This window comes from Cyanistes caeruleus, chromosome 8 (assembly GCF_971803275.1).
Source record: "Cyanistes caeruleus chromosome 8, bCyaCae1.hap1.1, whole genome shotgun sequence".
Lineage (NCBI taxonomy): Eukaryota > Metazoa > Chordata > Aves > Passeriformes > Paridae > Cyanistes > Cyanistes caeruleus.
In genome coordinates, this window is record NC_141708.1 from 2,279,122 (window position 1) to 2,298,906 (window position 19,785).

Sequence of the window (19,785 nt, forward strand, 5' to 3'; positions counted from 1 at the left end):
CACCTCTGGTACATTCCTGTGCATGACATTCCCCTTTGCATCTCAGATTCACCCATCAGCTGCAAACCTCGCTGGTCTGCAGCTGAATACACTCAATTATTGCTGCAGCTTGACCTGGCAAACAGGAATTTTATTTTCCTTTATTTTCCTGCTCCATTCAGCCTGGGCTCAGCTAAGGCTGATACTTGCCCTCCTCCTTTCTTTTGTATCAGTCTGCATCTCCCAGCCAGTACAGAAACCTCAAGCCATTCTGAAAAATTTTACCTGGACAAAACCATCAAAATTCCCTAAAAAACAGATTTGTGGATGAGCCATAGTACAGCACAGCCAAGGAAAAGCTTCAGCCCAGCCACAGGATGGTTTGGGCAGAAAGGGACCTTAAAGACCATCCAGTCTGCCCATTTTGCAGTTCAGACAGAAGAGAATTCATCAGGGAAAATATTTAGCTGCTTCTCATGAGTGATGGTTTCTGATTGCAGCTCAGACCTTTCCACCTAGCCAGTACTCCTCAAAAAACTGACACTGAGAGAAAGAAACATCACAGTTTTGGGATGGGAAGAAGTATTCACCAGAATAGCTCCAAGAGCTCAAAAAACACTATGTTTTCCATTTATGTGGAAGAAAAAAAAAAGAAGTGAAAAAAAAAACCTCCTCAGAACAGCGTGACCCTGCTGGAGAAAAGGGCTGCTGTGTTTTCCCACCGGTGCCTGGAACAGACAAAAGTGGAAGCTGATGACTAAAGGAACAGCTAAAAATACCCCAAGTAGTCTGGATCTGAGAGTTGTGTGCCCTCACTGCAATTAGCAAATTGCATATTCAGTTTCACTGACACTAATGAGTGCAGCCGAGTTCATCTACACCTCAATTAACTTCAAGAGACGCTTCTTTTCCACAAATAATGGCAATTCCTCCTTGCTTTTGCACAGTCCCTCTTTCTGCCTGACCCCTCGGGCAGCAAATCACTGTCTCCTTTGCTTCCAATAGGGTTTGGAGGGATTAAACAGCTGAGAGAAAAGAGAAAAATGCACTTCTGACACAGGGAGGAAGGGAGAAGGAAACTCTTGCTCTGGGTGGGAGCAGATGGATGCCAGCAGGTTTTGGGATACAGCCCTAATTGTGTGTATTTAACGAAAATCAGGAAGATTGATTGAAGGAAATGTCCAGCACAGGGAAAAAGGCACCTCTGGTATTCTCCAGGGCCTTTCCAGGTCTGACCACCGCGTTGTATCAGAGATTAAAAATCAGTTTTCAGCTCAGGTTTGAAGAGAAATTGCAGCCTGTACAAGAATTCCCCAGAGCAGGATTATTAAGTGGGGTCAGAAGGCTGCAGTTTGCCACTGCTTGTGCTGGACAAAGCCCTTGCAGGTCCTTCTCTACTCTCCTTGAAGGAGACAAGAAGGAGGTTGGTGGGGACCAGACTAAAAACTGTGATGTAGTGTTTGATCAGGCAATTTTAAGTGTTACATTTAAAGCAATGAAATAAAGGTTGAAGCATCATTCAGAGAGGAGGAAGAGGAAATGGATTGGTGGTACCTGGGAAAATAAGATGGAAATAAATCAAGAGGTAAGATCTCAAGCTCAGAACACAGGGAGGATGATACTGAGCATCACCTGGATCCCCATGGGAGCAGCAGGCTGGGGGAGGACACAGGGATGGGCCCCAACCCTGCCACCACCAGACCTCACTGCTGGATTTGCTCTTTATCCCATCTGCTCCTAACCACAATCACAGAGTCACGGAATGTTTGTGTGGGAAAGGACCTCAAATCCCACCCATTCCCACCCCAGCCATGGCAGGGACACCCTCCCCTGTCCCAGCAGCTCCAGCCCCAATGTCCAGCCTGGCCTTGGGCACTGCCAGGAATCCAGGGGCAGCCCCAGCTGCTCTGGGCACCTGTGCCAGGGCCTGCCCACCCTCCCAATCAACTTTCCCTTTTGTTCAGACACTGACAGCACTAATTACCAGAGAAGTGTGCAAACAGATGCTAATTTGAGGCAGTATCACTCCGTTTGGCAAGAGGCAGTGGCTGATGGAAAATCCAGCAATTGATTTTCCTATCGGCTGCTGTCACTGCTGCTGCTGCTGCCTACGAATAAACAACCTCGAGAATATTTGCTTTCCAATGACAGCTGGTGTCAGCATCAGTATGCATTTGCTGTCATGCTTCCTGCAGAATAAACTGATATTTTGCTATTTAATGTGTTTCAAAATCATCACTGGAATTCCTGACGGCATTGTTGTATCGAATGTACGCAAATCTTAAAGCCCTGGCAAAGCACCGAGCATCCACGGCCAGCTCCCATTCAAATCCTTAAAAACTCTTTTCAAGACATGGCATTAAAAAGAATTGCTCCTTTTGAACATATTTACTAAGGAACAGAAGAAAACTCTGTGTGAATACCAGCACAATAATCACAGAAATAACACAGAAACATCCTCTTGGGAAATATTTAGTACAAGTGAGTTTTGAGTGCTGTTCGGGGTATTTACAGCTCACACAAACCTAATTTTGGAGTTGTAAGGGATTTCTATAATTATTGATTTCTCCTCCTTACTTTGCAAGTTGGATTTTTGCATAAAGGGTTGGGGTTTTTTTAAGGATGGGGATAAAAAAAAGCAGAGTTGTTTTCCCAGCAGCCCTTGACAGCGGCCTCAAAGGCACCAAAAAACACAGAGGATGATCCCACATGGAACTTCCTTGGAGTGAAACTCATAACAAAGCTCTGGATTTAACTATCACACTCAGAGATATTGAAATTCCATCCTAAAATATTTTTGGGTGGAAAATACCCCTTAGTTAAGTGCAGCTTGTTACCATGGGAATAATTCTTTGGACTGAGCTGCATCCCGGACCTAAGATCAAAGAGAATTATATTTCTATTTTGGAAATAAGAAGTGGCTTAAAAATAAAATAGAAATGCAGCATTTGTGCAGGACACAGAGTCCCAGATGTGCAGGTTTTATTTTCCTAAATAAACCAGAGCTGGGCCAGCCTGGCAGCCACACATCCTGCCCTGACTCCTCCTGTGCATCCCCAGCAGCATCCACCAAAATCCTGCCCTTGGAAAGCCCCTCCTGGTGTAAAAGTTGTTTTTTCAGAGTGGATTTTATTATACAAAAAAGAAATCCTGCCCTGGGAGGGGCAGGCACAGGTTGCCAGAGAAGCTGACCCATCCCTGGAAGTGTCCTCGGCCAGGTTGGAGCAACCTGGGATAGTGGAATTTATCCCTGCCCATGGCTGGAGATGGAACTGGGTGAGCTTTAAGGTCCCTTCCAACCAAAACCACACAGAAAGGCTCTGAAATTCCTTAAATGACACCTAAAAAACTAAAGCAGCCAACCTCTGAATAACCCTTCCAGACGAAACAGGTTTGAAACAGCATCAGCAGAATCTCCAGCAGGATCATAAGACATTTTAAAAATGAAATTTATAAACACAAACCCCCCAATATTTTCACTTCTGTTTGGTTTCTATTTCCATCTCATGTTTTGACTAATCCTTCCAACACCATAACAAATTAATTTCTCTAAAACAAGGAAATTTTCAAAGCAAGCCTTTTGCTGTGTTTCTTGAAAGACACTTGACACTATTTCAAGCATTTTTCCAACTCTTTGTGCTCCTTGCTCCAGGGATCTTGGGGATTTTTCCCCTGGTACATCTGGATTGCAATCTCCAAAGCACAAATATTCCTCATACTTTTGTACTTTTAAGCCCAAACCACAATCCCACTTTCACAGAAACAAATTACACACGGGTACATCTCAGAGAACAAAAATACAGGCACAGGAGACTAAGGAAGGAGATCCTCCAAATGATATTTCCCCCAAATTATTCATATTTTGCTGTTCTATGGTTCTCCCCTAATATTTTTAATTTTTATTTAATATTCCTGGAGCGTTTATTCCAAATCAATCAGCAGCTCATCAAGGTAATTTTGATTAATTTTCAGTCCTTCAAGCTAACTAGATGAGCTATACTTCAGCCAGACCTACAATTACACATTATTTTTCTTTCCTTTATTTACCTCCTTTCCAACTGATGCAGAGATGCCCAAGAGCTGTTGCTCCACAGGACCCATTTTTTCAGATCAGCTGAATTCTGCTGCCTGTCAGACTCGTCTTTGAGGATAGATCAGCCAAAGAAAAAAGGGGAGAGCTTTTTATAGAAAAAATTCAGATTGTGCAGTCCCACACTGAGGATGGAAAACCTGATTACTGAATATTTCACTTGTGGCTTTACCATGTGATAAAAGCTCATCCCATGGATTCAATGGAATAACCTGACAGGCTCTGGCCATGCTATAACACCAAATTTTTCCTCCTGTGACTGGAAAATAAATGTTCAGGTTGATCAGTGACTGGCTGAAGCTGCAGCAAAGTGAAATCCCCTCTTTTATTCACCACAGGACCTGGTCATGTATTTGTATCCCAGGAAATATCAGGGAAAATCTGCTCATGGTGCCGTTAAATAAAATATTCCATGGACAGCCCTCAGTGTCGTCACACCCTCCTTGCCAAGACTGGGGGAGGATGGAAGGGGAAGTCACAGGAATTCTTTTTTTTCCTGCAATTCTCCCTCTTCCCTCCAAGTGCTCCATCAGCAGAATCCCACACCAGCTTCCACAGGAAAACCCTGCCTGGGAAGCTGAGGCTCAGCTCCCTTCCGTCTCCCCAAAAGCTGGGAGGAAATGAAATCCAAATCCCATCTCCACATCTCCATATGTGCAGGGAAAGGAAGGAAGAACAGGAATTCTGTGTTTGGAAAAGATGCACAAAGCTGAGACAGGTCCCCCTGGAAAAAGCAACCAGGTTTTTATCTCCCAGGCAGAATAATTTTAATTATTTTACATTTTCAGGCATTTGAAAGGACCGAGATCATGCTCTGAGAGATGGCAAAGCTCTTTTAAAACCTTTTGGATGTACAAAAGCAAGGAAATCATAACCTGGGAAAGCACAGCTCATTTTGAGCAGGGTGATGGGAAAAGGAGAGGTGAGAGTTCAACAACCACAAAACATTTTCCTTTGGCAATTGCTAATTGAGGAAAAATTGGGAAATGTGATGTCTCAGGAAGATTTTTGACCTGGAAGCCTCAGTAGATGGAAGAGCTGAACTGATTTTCTGACCAGAAATCATCCTGGCAGATGCAAAGCCATGCACTGGTAACTCTGATTCTGCAAGCTCCAAGTCAATCTCTTCCATCAGGAGAGGAAAATGAAGATAATTTGCTCACACAGCTCAGCATGTCAGGCAGAACTGCCCACTCCAGGATTATCCCAGAGATCCCAACCTTGCCAGACACTGAGAGCTTCTCACACACTTCTCCATCCAAAAAAAAGTGAAATATAAATATAAAAATAAAAATATATATAAATATAAATATAAACATATAAACATATATTGGTAAATATATGTAAATATAATTGGCAAATATATATAAATATTAAAAATATAACTATAACTATAACTATAACTATAACTATAACTATAACTATAAATATAAATATAAATATAAATATAAATATAAATATAAATATAAATGTATTTTTTTACTGCATTCCTTCCCTGAAAGGCCAAGAAAGAATTACACTCATATTGCTGAAAAATCAATTGGACAAAATAATGGGATTTTAACTAATTTCTGGCTGATTTTGCACCTATTTAATTGTCTTAACTTTCTGGGCATATCACAGAACTAAGCTGCATAAAGATATAAATGTATAGATGGATTTATATATATGTTTTATATTTATATATTTATATATAAATATTATTGTATATGTTTATTTTATACATTCATATTAATATATTATTATATAATGTCATATAATGTCATATTATATTATATTATATTATATTATATTATATTATATTATATTATATTATATTATATTATATTATATTATATTATATTATATTATTATAGATTATTATAGATTATTATATATAATATTATATAATATAATAATATACAGATATCTATTTATAAATACATATTTATAAATTTATATTTATATATAGGTATGTGTGTAAATATAGGTATATTTGTATATATATATATATATATTTTTTTTTTTTAAGTATGTGTTTCTGGAGATTTAAAGAATGTATTTCTGGAGAAGTGAGAGCCAAGTCTAATTATTGCCAAAATTCATGGTCACTAAACTTAGGTCAGCACCAAGCCAATCCTACTCTGCAAAAAAAGCATTTAAAAATAAGCCCAGAGCTCAAACCCACACAAAATGGAACCACTCTGGCTCCCAAGGGACCTTCTGTGCACAGGTCAAGTACAAACTTGTGCTAGAATAAAAAATAAAGCAAATAAAGTGCTTTTGTAGAGGTGAAATTAAATCATAAACATCCTATGAACTGAGCCTTCCCATGTCTGAACAGAACCTTTCCAATCAACTTAAAGTCCTGAGAGATACCTCAGAATTTATTTTATGGCAAATTCTTTAGCGTTTCCATCCGTTTTTCCTGGAAATTCTGGTTTCCCTCTCGCACACCCAGGGCTCTGATTCTTTCAGGAAAACAACTAAAGGCATTAACTAAAAATAAAAAGCAAACGAGATCAGCTTAAGCAGCTTCCTTAAAAAACATATCCTATTTCACAGCATGCTCATTAATGGAACTGAAGTGATATTTTGATATCATGATTAAGAACAGTTCATTTTGAGCATCTTGCTCACCAGCAGATCAAGGCAATTAACTGGCAATTTGCTCACTAAATGACTTCCCAAGATGTGCTACTGAGATAAGGCAAAGCCCTTTTTAAAGTGACTTTGAGCCAGCAAAAGATGGACCTGCAGGGAGTGTTTTTATAAACAATGTACAAGTGGATTCTTCAGTAGTAAAGGAAAGCTTCTGCTTCAAGAGGAATGACAAAAATAAATATTAATTTATGTGGAACAGCAAAACACTGGGGGGATTTTCTTTCTTGTTTCCCAAATCATAAGCACTGTAAATAATGCTGTGATGGAGAACACATCCAAAACATAATTTTTAGAAAATAGAAAACAGAAGTTCTTGATTTCTTTGTATTTTAACCATGGGACATAGGTGGGGAGCTGAGAGCAGATAAAATAAATCCCTTTTCCTGCCCTTTAATCTTTCTGCCCCAACACTCACTCACCGCTTTTCACAAGGAGCTGTCCTGGATAACAGAAATAAAAGAAATGCCATCCTTCAGGGGGCTGGGAAAGGATGAACAGGGAGGTTTAATGGTCAAAGTGAACATTTCCTGATGAGACTCCAGGGAAGGACCTCAGAGCCCTCAATCCCAAACTGGTGAAACAGGGAAGGATGCTGCAGAACTGGTCACAGCATCACACAATGAATGAAAAGGAAAGATCTTTGAGATCATCAAGTCCATCCTTAACTCAGCAGATAGGAAGATCTTGAGAGAATCTGGGCAGGATCTCTGCCCAGCCCTCCCAAACCTCCAGAAACCAAAGCCTGTGCGGAGGGCAGGCACAGATCAGAGGCAGGAGGGCCCCAGGCAGGGCATTTCTGACCAAAGCCCCAGGTTTTGCTGCTCAGCTGAACCACATCCTGCAGCCAGGGGAGGTGGCAGATGCTGAGAGCTGAGCCCACTCTGTCCCCACACCTCCCTGCACTGGCACCGAAGCATTTCCCCAAATATCACCCAAAAGAGACCACAGGAACTTTTCCAGTGATTAATCCACCAGCACTTCTGACCCAGCAGGATTCCCCCAGCACAACAGAATTTGAAATTAATCTGCATAACTTTCTGTGCAGCTTCCCAACCTTTTCCTTCTAGGAAGATCCACCCCTAAATACATTTTCTGTCAATACTTGATGCCTGAAGGGGTTTCTGTTCTGCAAAGGAGAATCCTTCCCTGCTCCAGCAAAAAGATGTGAACAAAACCATCACACACACAACTTTTACCTGAGATTTAATTAGTGGATGCTCAGGACCTTTGCAAAATGCATCACTAAAACCACAGAGATAACCATTTAAGACATAATTGCATTGACTTGACAAAAATTGAGTTATTTCTTTAAATTGCTACACTATGGACTGTAGTGATGTTTTTACTTCACTAAGTTTACAGATCAGATTTCCATTGCAGGAAAACAACCCTTTCCACATTTCAAGTGAGCTCTCCCTTTGCCCTACAGTTTGTTATAAGCACTGAAAATTCAAACATTACATAAATATAAAATTTTATTTTCCTCTGAATCAACACAATTGGTTTTATTTCCCACTCTGTGCCAGCATGGTTAAAACAGAAGCACAAAAAGCACAAGTACTTCATGAGAATTAACCAAAAATACAATTCAGTGAATGACTGCAAGCACAGGATGTTGTAAAGCAGCGAACTCCCCAGGACAGCACAAACACTGCTGGAACCAGCCCTGCTATTCTGGCAATACAGACTGAACAGAAATGCCAAACAAAAAATTCTAATTATTAAAAATAATGTCCAAGTTAAGCCTACTGCTGATAAAAAGTGTCGGGGCCTCCAGTATTTTGGAATGACACTGTACTGTGCCCAAGTGCAGCTGGAGCTGCACACAGATGGGAATCTCCTTTCCTAAGTCATTCCAAGGACTTTTTTTTCCACTTAATTCACAATTAACAGCAACAAGTCACTTCCTTTCATGCAGAGCCTCCTGGAGAGGATTTCAGGCAGACAAAAATGCTCCATGAGACAGAAAAAGTCTGAGAAGAGCCTTTAGGACCACCCTGCCCAAAATCCTGCTGGAAGCTGGGGGTTCTGAGGAGAGGATGCTGCAGCCCCAAGGCTCCTGCACATCACCTCACAGGGAATTTTCTTCTCCCCATAAATCCAGTTTGCTCTCACAGAACCAGTTTTACCCTCTACACTTTGAGCTCAGTTTGGTCTTCTCCATGACCTTCCTCCCCAGCTCAGCCCTCACCCTTCTTTTCCAGGTTGTTCTTCACATCCTCACCTTTGAATTTGAAGCTGCAGGAGGTGTTTGGGTGTCCCTGTCAGAGCATCCCTGCCCTCCAGCACGGCACCTGCTCGCAGACGGAGCCATCTGCCACCGTGCTGAGCGAGCGCTTCGTCCCCGCAGCCAGAGGAGCTCCACAGCATCTGCTGGAGAACGCTGGGCAAAGCCCTCACCCTCCTCTTTGTCTGGATCCAACCAGGAGCAGCTGCTGGGCCAATCTGCTGAGTTTGCTCCCCTGCTACAGCATTTATGGATACAACATTTCATCCCTTTTCGGCAGGGATGGGATGGTGTTATCACCCTCACCACCCCAAAGTCCTGAATGAGCTCCTGGAAGGTCAGGAACCTGCAGAACAGGGCCAAGTTTCAATATCTACCTCACACAAGCTTCCACAGACGTGAGCTTGTCTGGTAATTGTCTGCACAGCAAAATAAACCACTTTTTAAGGGCCCTGGCCAACGTAAACAGGAAGCAAACACTGTGTTCAGAGGTCAGGCTCGACATGTTCTCCAGGGTTTGGAGGTCCTAAGGATGTTTGTGAGGATGTTTTGGATGCACACAGAATACAAAATCAGGGCTGTGTTAACCAACATCCAGCCCCTGTACTGAATCTTTAAAAAACCCCATCAGAAATTGCTTTTTGATGAATATAAAAAGCTTTACAAGCCTCAGCTATTCCTGACTGCAATTGCTGATGTTTTGACCATTTTCCTCGAGCACTTGAGGGAGATGAACTTGCAAATGCCACCACAACTCACTGCAGCAGAAATGCAAACAGCTCAGACTGGATGCTCCCTGACAGCAGTGCACTTACATCCCAGAGAGTCCACAGCCTCTCCCCAGAACATCAAATAAATAAATGCTTGGATCCAGTTTATTTGTGCCCCAAAAGGTTTTTGAAATCCCCCTTTTCCACCTGACACGAATTAATTGTTTCTACCAAAAAGGCTGCACGCCCTGCAAGAAACCTTCCAAGTGATTTTAAAACTGATCACAGCAAAGCTGAGCTTGGCAACGAGCTCTGGACACCACTCAGGCCAATCTTCTGTGGAAAGCTGGGCTTTAGTTGTGGTTTTCCAGGAACTGTCAAGCAAATTAATCAGTATTTGGTGAGTGTCTTTTAGCACAGTAATTATGAAAATGACTTTTGCTCCGTGCTCGTTAAGGAACTTCCTTTCACGCAGGGCTGAAGGCACTCGCTGCATCTCCAGATTTGGATAAACCCAGAGAGGAGCTCCTGAGGGCAGCAAGAGGTGAAGCTGCTCCAGACCTCAGCTGGCCAAACCCTTCCTGGGTTATCCTGGGAATCTCCTCTCCATGGACCTCCCCCTCCCCTTTAAAATTCCAGGAACACTGGTTTGGGGAAGCCTGGGAGGGTTTTATCAAGCCGGGATAATTTACAGGAACTTCTCTTGTCCTGAAGCTGCACTTCAGGACAGCAGGATCTGACTCACCGATGGGATTTCCACAACATTCATCTGCTGACACCCTTCCCTGGGCAGCAACACAACACAAATCCCATTTTCCTGGAGATCCTAATTCACTCTGACACCACAGGGTGGTAGCACCACGACAGGGACGGAGAGCAGAGGGCTCTCACACAGCATTTGGGGTCCTGCTCAGCTGCAAATTCAGTGTTTGAAGCTCCTCTAGGGAGCCCATTTTATCCACCCTCCCCAGAGCCAGAACTCCACCAAATCCTCATTTCCACAAGAATAACAGTTTGTACTGGAGCTCCAACTCCTTCCAGTCATTTCCCAACATCTGGGCCGGATGAAACAATGGAACTCAGAGATGTCTGAACACATCTGTGTGTTCTTAAAAATCATTTCAAACACCCAGCTGCTGTGGGGCCTCACCACAAAGGCATAAATTGGCTCTTAATAAAGCTGGGTGTGCATGGCTGCCACCAACTCCATCACCCCAACAGCCTAAAATTCCACAAGAAGCACCCTGAACACAGCCCCAAAACAGTCATTTATTATTATTTACCGAGCAACAGAACACAGTGGTTCCATAAGGTGGTTATAGCCACCTTTTGAATTTTTACTTAATGTACGAGTCCATTAAAGATAATTAAAAAAAAAGGAAATTAAAGGCCTGCCCAGCTTTACTTTTAAAGTGTCATTTGTACTTTGAATATACAGTTTTTCTACAGCTTAATGTATTTCTACAGAACAGAAATCTGTGGATTCTCAGGTCAAAGTTTGCAAGCATTGCAAAAATTGGAAAAAATCCACTTCAGACCTGAAGAAAGAGTCAACCATCAGGAATCTGCCCCAGGAGAGGACAGAGCAGGGAGAAGAAGGAATTCCTGCCCTCAGGATACACTCTGCCTTGTGTGTCTCACTGATGTTGTTGCAAACACCAGCAGATCACTTTTATCAATCAGTTTTAGCAGAAAGTAACACTGAGACTTCATGGGTTTGATTGTAGAGCAAGAGATGAGCAACAGGTTTGGGAAACAAAGGTGGGAAAAAACCAAATAAACCCCAACGCCTCAAACTGAAACACTCAAGTGTTGCCCCATCCATGGAAGTGTCCAAGGCCAGGTTGGGCAGGGCTTGGAGCACCAGGGATGGTGGAAGGTGTCCCTGCCCATGCAGAGATTATGACATTTCAAAGTTAAATCCCAAAAAAACTCCCAAAATCTCACACTGTGCAAGTGCTGAGCCCTGTGCCCTCCTCCAAGGATCCAAGGAACCTCTGTGACCTCCTCATGAGCAGCTCCTCCGTAGGAGCAAACACTGCTGCATTCATCCAGGGAACAAAAAGAGTATTATGGGAAAATGTGCTGCTCGCAGTTCTGGTGTGACACCCTCCAAAAGGGCCTTTTGCTTCCCCAAACTTGAGCAGGGGAATTTCAGACACTCTGGAAGCAAGCAAAAGCTTCAGGTTTTCTTCTCTGACAGCAGAAGAGCAATTTTCTTCAAGACACAGCTTTATTAAGAAATAACCACCTTTATATTGTGCTTAAGGACTTTGTTCTGCTTTTCCCTCTTAAACAGCGGATATTAAAAACTCATGGCACGGTCTCTGGATTTCTACAACTGCCTGAAAGCACAGAGGGAAATTCTGCCTCCAGGAGACTGCAGAGAGGCCTTACAAAATGTGCCAGCCCTAAATCAGAGCTGTCCAAACTCACAGAAATCACGGAATTGTTTAGGTAGGAAAAACCTTCCAAGATCAAGTCCAACCCTGGCCCCCAAGGCCAGCACTGCCCCATGTCCCCAAGTGCCACATCCACAGGGCTTTTAAATCCCCCCAGGGATGGGGACTCCACCACTGCCAGGCCTGGAATTCTTTTCCATAAAGGAATTTTCCCAAATATCCAACCTAAATCTCTCCTGGCACAACTTGAGGTCATTTCCTCTTGTCTCTTGTTCCTTGGGAGAAGAGACCAACCCCCACCTCACAAGAGCACGAATAAAATCTCAGCATCTCCTCTCCTATGATTTGTTCTTCTCCCAAAACAAGAATGTAGCAACTTTTCAAGGCTCTGGAAAAATTCCTTGCTCTTTTCATCCTCCCCCTCTCTGTTGTTCCTTTGCCACCTCAGTTGGGACATCAAATTCATCCCTGAAACTGCATTGTCCATAATATTCCTTGGATTTCCTCAGGTTTCTGTGCTGATCCAGGATTTATGCCTCAGCAAATAACCAAAAAGAAAGAAACCACCAGAAAAGTCCTTTAAAGAAAGTTTTAAAAAAAAAATTTAAAAAAATTTCTCCTTTTCCTTCATAGTTATCGTGGAGCACACAAAGAAATTGTAGCACAGTCTTCTTTAGGAAAGGTTCTCTTCATTCTTTAATATCTACATTGTATTAAGATCAACTATTTAAAAAATAATTAACACTACTCTAATTACCAGCTATGCAACACTTTCCATTTTAAACCATCATTTCCTTTGGGAATTTTCTGCAATAGGTGCATTTCCCTTTTGATAAAAAAAAAAAAAAAAAAAAAAGAAAGAAAGAAAGAAAAAGGTATTTACATGACTATTTTTTTTTTCCCCAACTGAATGAGGTTGCAAAAACAAAGCCCTGGCTATTTAAATATAGTATCCAGATAAGCTATTTATGGAAGGGCAGTGTTTACACTTTGGACTCCAGCTCATTGAGAACATGTACAACAACAGAGCTTGAAAAGCTGCTCTGGGATTGGGATCTGAGGCTCTAAAACAACAACAACAAAAAAAGAAGGTAAAACTCTCCTTCATCCTCAGCTGCAGGTGAAATCTCAGCACCACATGAATATGCATTTTGTGGTTTATATACAGCATCACAAGTTTGTGAGGCGCCTCGGGACCTCTGAAGAAGGCGCAAGAATAAATGAAAATCATTTTAATTAAAAGCAAATTAAAGGCTCCTCTAATCCAGGCAGCGGCAGCAAATCCACAGAGAGTTTTTAGGATGAGGCTCCTTGAAGTTCCATCCCTTCTAACCCTCCCTAATTCCAGCTTCCTTCCCTGATTCTCCCCAAAGGAGGCTCGGAAACGGCACGAGATCAGGTTTATTATGAAAATTCTGCTCTAGTTGCTAAAAAAAGCTTTTGCTCCAGTTTCTCAGTGGCCAGAGGCGCTCGCACCCTCACAGAGCAAATAAAAATAAAGGAATCACAAAGGTTTCTGCTCACTGCAGGGGGAGAGAGGAGAGAAGATTCCATTTCAGGCTTTTCTGAAGTCGTTTCAGCACTGATTAGGGAAGTTGGAGTTATCCTTGACACGAGGCTTTTGAAATGTGGCTCAAAAAATCAACTGAGTAACCAGGCAGGGAAATGTTATCACAGAAACGGCTTCAGATTAGAGAAGTCACAAGGAGGGAGAATGTGGAGAGCTACAATAAAATTATTATTGTGCTCTTTTTCCCTGCTGTTCCTCCAGGAAAACCAGGAAAATCTCCCTGGTTTCTCCCTGTTTGTCCCAGTTCACCGTTGCCTATCCAATAAATTCCACAATGAATTTACAAACGTTCCCAAAATAAACAGGAAGCTAAACCCAGTTGTAGTGTTTATTTCTGTCTAAAAGGCATTTTAATATGTATTTATCTCCTTAAATAACTGAATTCCTCTGCTACGAGGAAAAAAAACACAAAAATCCCAACCTTGAGGGAAAGAATCCAAACAACTGAACAACAGGAACAGAAAAGAAATAAAAAGAAAATGGGCAAAACGCCTGGAGAAAACTCTGCTTTGATTTTGACACATGGGAATAAATGGGAAAAAAAAAATATTCAGCTAACCCTTCTTTTAATCAAAACATCTTCCATCTCGTGTGCAAATTTCAACAGCTGAGAAAGCATCCTACTCAATCTCCCCAAAGTGGTGTCAGCATGTTTTATGTAAATACTGCTTAACAAGGGATGGGTGTTGGCAGCAAACATTTTCAGGTTCTGCTTTAGGAGCTCTGGATCAACCTCTGGATCGGAGAAGGAGTTGGAATTCTGGAGAGGAAAACAGGAGATGTGCACAGAGGAAAGCTTTTGGGTTTTTTCCCCCTTTAAATATATCAGGATGTATTTGTTAATGAGTTTTCAGTAGTCATTTAATAAATTAACAGGAGTGTTAATTTAGGGTGGCACAGAACATCTTGGAAACGACTTTAAACATCTGGAAGGACACTGGGGTTTGGTGACATTGTCACCCTGAAAGGATCCTGGGAGTGAGGCAGAGATGTGACACGGGGAGCACAAACAGGACAAGCTCCCTGCTCTCAAACGGGATATCCAGGGAAAGCAACAAATTCCCATCACAATTTGGGGTTTGGGCAATGCCCAACCTTCTGCCCAAGGGCACTGCTGGCCCTGGAGCCTCCTGGCCCTGCTCCTTCCCAGCCCTGTGCCCTCCTCTCTGCCTCCTGGGGTTCTCCTCACTGGCTCCACTCAGACACAATGGGCATTTTATTCTTCCTGCTCTGCTTCTCAACTTTTGTCTTCGTGTGGCACCTCCAGATACACGGCCACCACACGATGCAGCCACCTGAACCACCCCACAGCCACCTGAACCACCCCATGGCAATCCCAAAACCAGCTAAACCACCCCACAGCTGCCTAAACCACTCCATGGCAATCCTATAACAACCTAAACCACCCCACAGCCACCTGAACCACCCCATGGCAATCCTATAACCACCTAAACCACCTCACAGCCACCTGAACCACCCCACAGCCACCTGAACCACCCCATGGCAATCCTATAACCACCTAAACCACCCCACAACCACCTGAACCACCCCACAGCCACCTAAACCACCCCATGGCAATCCCATAACCACCTAAACCATCCCACAGCCACCTAAACCACCCCATGGCAATCCTATAACCACCTAAACCATCCCACAGCCACCTAAACTGCCCCACAGCCACCTAAACCATCCCACAGCCACCTAAAGCACCCCATGGCAATCCCATAACCATCTAAATCACATCACAACCATCTTAACCATGCCACAGTCATCTAAACCATGTCATAGCAATCCCATAACCATCTAAATCACCTCATGACCATCTAAACCACTCCACAGTCACCCCATAGCCATCTGAAAGATGCCACAGCCACCTAAAAACACTGAATAGCCACCCCATAACCACCCTGTAATGATCTAAAACACCCCACAAACACCCCATAACCATCTAAACCACTTCATGGCAACCTACAACACCCAGCAGCCACCTTATAAGGATCAAAACCACCCCACAGCCACCCCAAAGCCATATAAAGCACCCCAGAGCCATCCAACAGGCATCTGAAACACCCAACAGGCATCTAAAACACCCCATAGACATCTAAAACCACACCACAGCCACACAAAAACCATCTAAAATACCCCACAGCCATCTAAAACATGCCATAGCCATCTAAACCACCCTAATGCCACCTAAAAGCCATTTAAAACACCTCATACTCCCCTAAAACACCCCATAACCATCCCATAGCCCACTAAAATAGCCTATAGCCACCTGGAACACCCCACAGCCACCTGGAACACCCCACAGGCTTAGGGAAATGTCCTTTTCACCGTCACACAGAGCAGGCACAGCTCCCAGCACTGGAAAAGGCAGCGTGCAGCAGGTGCAGGAATACAAACAGCACAAAAACAAGCTCCAAGATCAAAGGATTTCTGTTTTCCACCTTCCTCTCTTGTCCCCCCTCCTCCCTCTGTAGCTGAGAACTCCCTCAGCCACCCTGCACCCATGTTTGCTGTGCCAGGTCAGGAAAATATCTGGGTTAAAATAAATAAATTCATTTTAAAGTTAGGATGGCAAAAGCAAGAAAGAAACATTTCCCTGATGGGATTTACAGCCCACAAAAAAATGTTCGACATCCTCTGAGAGCAGCAGCTCAGGGGCATGAATAAGCTGAGAAGAGGCAGAAACCTGTTAACAATTTTTGGAAGACAAATTCTTCTGGAAGATGACACTGACAAAACCACATCCTTCACTCAGACAGACAAAACAACACCAGCAGCAGTTCATTTACTTCAGCTTTGGCTGTCTCCTCTGGTTAGTTTTGAACTTTTCCTGTCCAAAAAAATCTCAGTCCCATCCTGGCTCCCTGGGGACAAAAGGGAAGATAAACAGACAGGGAAGACTGGGATGGGTGAGGCAGCTCCTGATGGAGCCAGGGAAGGGCAGGTCCTGCTCTCATCCCCACCTGGAGCTCAGGGAGTGCAGAGACTTCACAAAATTTTGCCCAGTGAGATGGGAACAGAGATGGGAACAGAGATGGGAACACAGATGGGAACAGAAGCACAAAGCCCCTTCCCACCCTGCTGCAGCCTGGGATCCACATCAGATCCCTGGGAAGAGCGAATTTCCTTCAATTCCCCCTTCCACATCCCACATAATGCAACTCCACCAACACCAGAGATTGTGTTTGGTATTATTAAAGGAACATATTTTTCCATCAGCTGGAGCGATAGAAAAGCTGTTCCCAAAGCGATAACACGAGGCTGGGGATGGCAATTCCTATTTATGCTGTCCTCAGAATGTTATCAGCCTGGAGGAAAGGGAACTTCCAGATAAGCACACACAATCTCTCCTTTCTGAGGCACTGAGTTTTATCACGGGGGGTTTCTCACAATCACACACCTCACCAGCAGGAAATGTTTGAGTATCGCCCTCATCTCCATCCTGCCAGCCTTTCCTCGACCCCAAGCACTTCAGGATCCATCAGCAAGACTCACAGAGCTGTTTTGTCATTTCATGATGTACAGGAGATGTGACTTCCCCCCTACAATTGTCATTATGTGGGGCCAAGTTCACCTACAGCCTTTTCTTCCTTTAGTTTTTAGGATTAACACGATGTGAATAAATGGTTTCTCTGCCTTCCAACTTCACGTATTGAGCCAAGTGGAGAGGACTTTTCCTTGGAGAAGTGCACAGGAAGGAGGACAGCATCCTCCAGAGATGCTTCAAGGAGCACAAATTGGTTCCAAGTTTGTTTTCTGTAACACTGAGGGGATAAATTAAAAGTTATTGCCCTCAGGGAGCATTTCTTGTTTGCATTTACATGAAATTTCCTTCATTTGAAGGTTTTGGGTATGTCCTACAGGGATTTGACCTTTTTTGCTTGGATGCTGCCATCACAAGACCTTCCTGCAGAAGCAAGAACCACTATTTGCCCAATGTGGGAGATGAAAACTCAGATTTGTATCAATTTCTGCTTACTTCAGCCATTCTTCAGTACAATGATCCAAAAAGAAACAGTAAACTCTGTTCCTCCTTAAGTCATTATTCCTGCTGGCTCCAGGAGCACTCAGATGTTCCTGTTCAAAGGCTGGATAAACAGCCAAAAATCCAGATTCAAAACAAAAACTACCGGTGGGAGGCCGAAACAAAAATAGATAAAACTCCTCGCAAAAATACAAACCTCTCACTGTTCTGCAAATTCTGATGAGGAAGGAGCTGTACAACTCCAAGCTGGAACACAAAAGGGAGGTGGGTAAATCTTCAGAGAGCTCCAGGAGCTGCTCATGGCTGAGGATGACAACAGGGGCAGTGATTCCCGTCACCTCCAGACTGCCAGGACTTCCAGTGAGTGACATTTTTACAGAGGGAATTCCACAAATGGCAGGGATTTCATCCAGAAGCAGACTGGATTCTCCATAGGCTCTCACTCCTGGAAAGAGTTGTGCCCAGCTTTTGGCACAGCCTCTGTTTTTCCACAAAGAAAACACCCTCTGTGACTCGGTTGCTTCAGAAAGGCTCAAGTAACAGAGCCTGTCTCCCAGATGAACTTTCCTCTCACAAACTGGTGCTCAGACGTGCCTACACAGATGGATCCAGCCATGAACAGCACCGAGCTGGGAATCCATCAGCTCAGAAAGGCCTTGGATGCTTTTGGGCAGCCACAGCTGCTCTGGGCACCCTGTGTCAGGGCCCCACAGCCAAAAATTCCTGCCCAAAATCCCATCCATCCCTGCCCTCTGGCACTGGGAGCCGTTCCCTGGCTCCTGTCCCTCCATCCCTTGTCCCCAGTCTCTCTCCAGCTCTCCTGGAGCCCCTTCCAGAGCCTGAAGGTGTCCCTTCCCTTCTCCAGGTGAACATTCTCAGCTCTTCCAGCCTGGCTCCATCCCTCAGAGCATCTCCATGGCCTCCTCTGGATCACTGCAGCAGCTCCACATCCTTACACTAACTGTTTCATTCCCAATTCCATGAATTATTTCACAACAGAGTAAATATTTCATCCCAGAATCAGCACAAGTCTTGCTGAAATCGAGCCTCAGTTGGCTCCTGGAGGGTCCTCGTGGGCCTCGGGCAACTGAGGTCAACTCAGCAAGAATATGCAACACATTTGTTCCATTTGTTCTGCAGAAACATCAGGACAGGAAAATGAAAACCAGCAGAATTCTCCTTTTAAATGCTCATAGTAAAAATGTTCTTGAAGACATCAGTGGCCAGGAGGTCTCTCCCAAAGAGAAGAGCTGAAAATGAGGCGTAACAAGGCCCAGACTCAGCCCACCCACACACAGGAATCACTGCTCAACATTCCCAGCAGGAAAGAGGCTCCTTCTCCTGGAAAAACAACCCCAGAAAATGCCCCAAATCTGCTCAGCTGGGCTGGAGTGAAATTCAGTGTTTTCCTTGAGGGATCCCTGCCTGCTCCAGGCACCCAGTTAACACCAAACTGCATTTCAAATAAAGTTTCACCAGGCACCCACAGGATAAATTTGCTGATGTTACACGAGAGTGAAAGGAGAAATCATTTTGATTTGGATCTCTGGATCACAAGGCCATGATATCATTTTAGACCCCTCCAGGATCCAGGATTTTGGAGGTTCCTCATCCATTCAGATCCAAGTGGAAGATCGGAAAGAGGTTTTAAAGACTTGATCCCACCTGGCCAAAAGCTCATGGACACACACTCAGGACAGTCTCAAGCAACACCAGCAGAGACATTCCCAAAATAAGGAAAGCTAGCGATCCACTTGGAATTTTCTTATCCTGCCCAGGCCATGTGGTCAGATATATTAAAGCCTATTTCAAAATAAAATGCAGTAGGAGCATCCCAGAGGCCAAATAACAATATATTTTCTGTGTTGTCCCCACTTAGCTTGTTTGGAAACAAAGCACACAGATGATTTTAGCATTCCAGAAATTTATAAACAAGGGATGCCTTGTTTGCTCATTCCACCTACCGTGTTTAATGCCTGCTTGCACAACCTGGGAAAAATGAGATAAAATTAAGAGTTCTCAAGGAATCCAGAAGCAAAACAGGCTGTGGGGATTCTGTGTGGAGAAATCCTCTTTTTGGGACACAAAAACACCAGGGTATTGCTGCCATAAACACGAACCTTGCTCAATTATTTAAATTTGGTCATAATTAAAATAAATTGTAAGAAGTCCA

At 43.5% G+C, this 19,785-nt stretch overlaps 1 protein-coding gene across 6 annotated transcripts in view; it reads right to left on the minus strand.

Moving 5' to 3' along the window:
- Positions 1 to 19,785, minus strand: part of PTPRE (protein tyrosine phosphatase receptor type E) — an 87,695-nt gene that overhangs the window by 56,793 nt on the left and 11,117 nt on the right. The window lies entirely within an intron of this gene.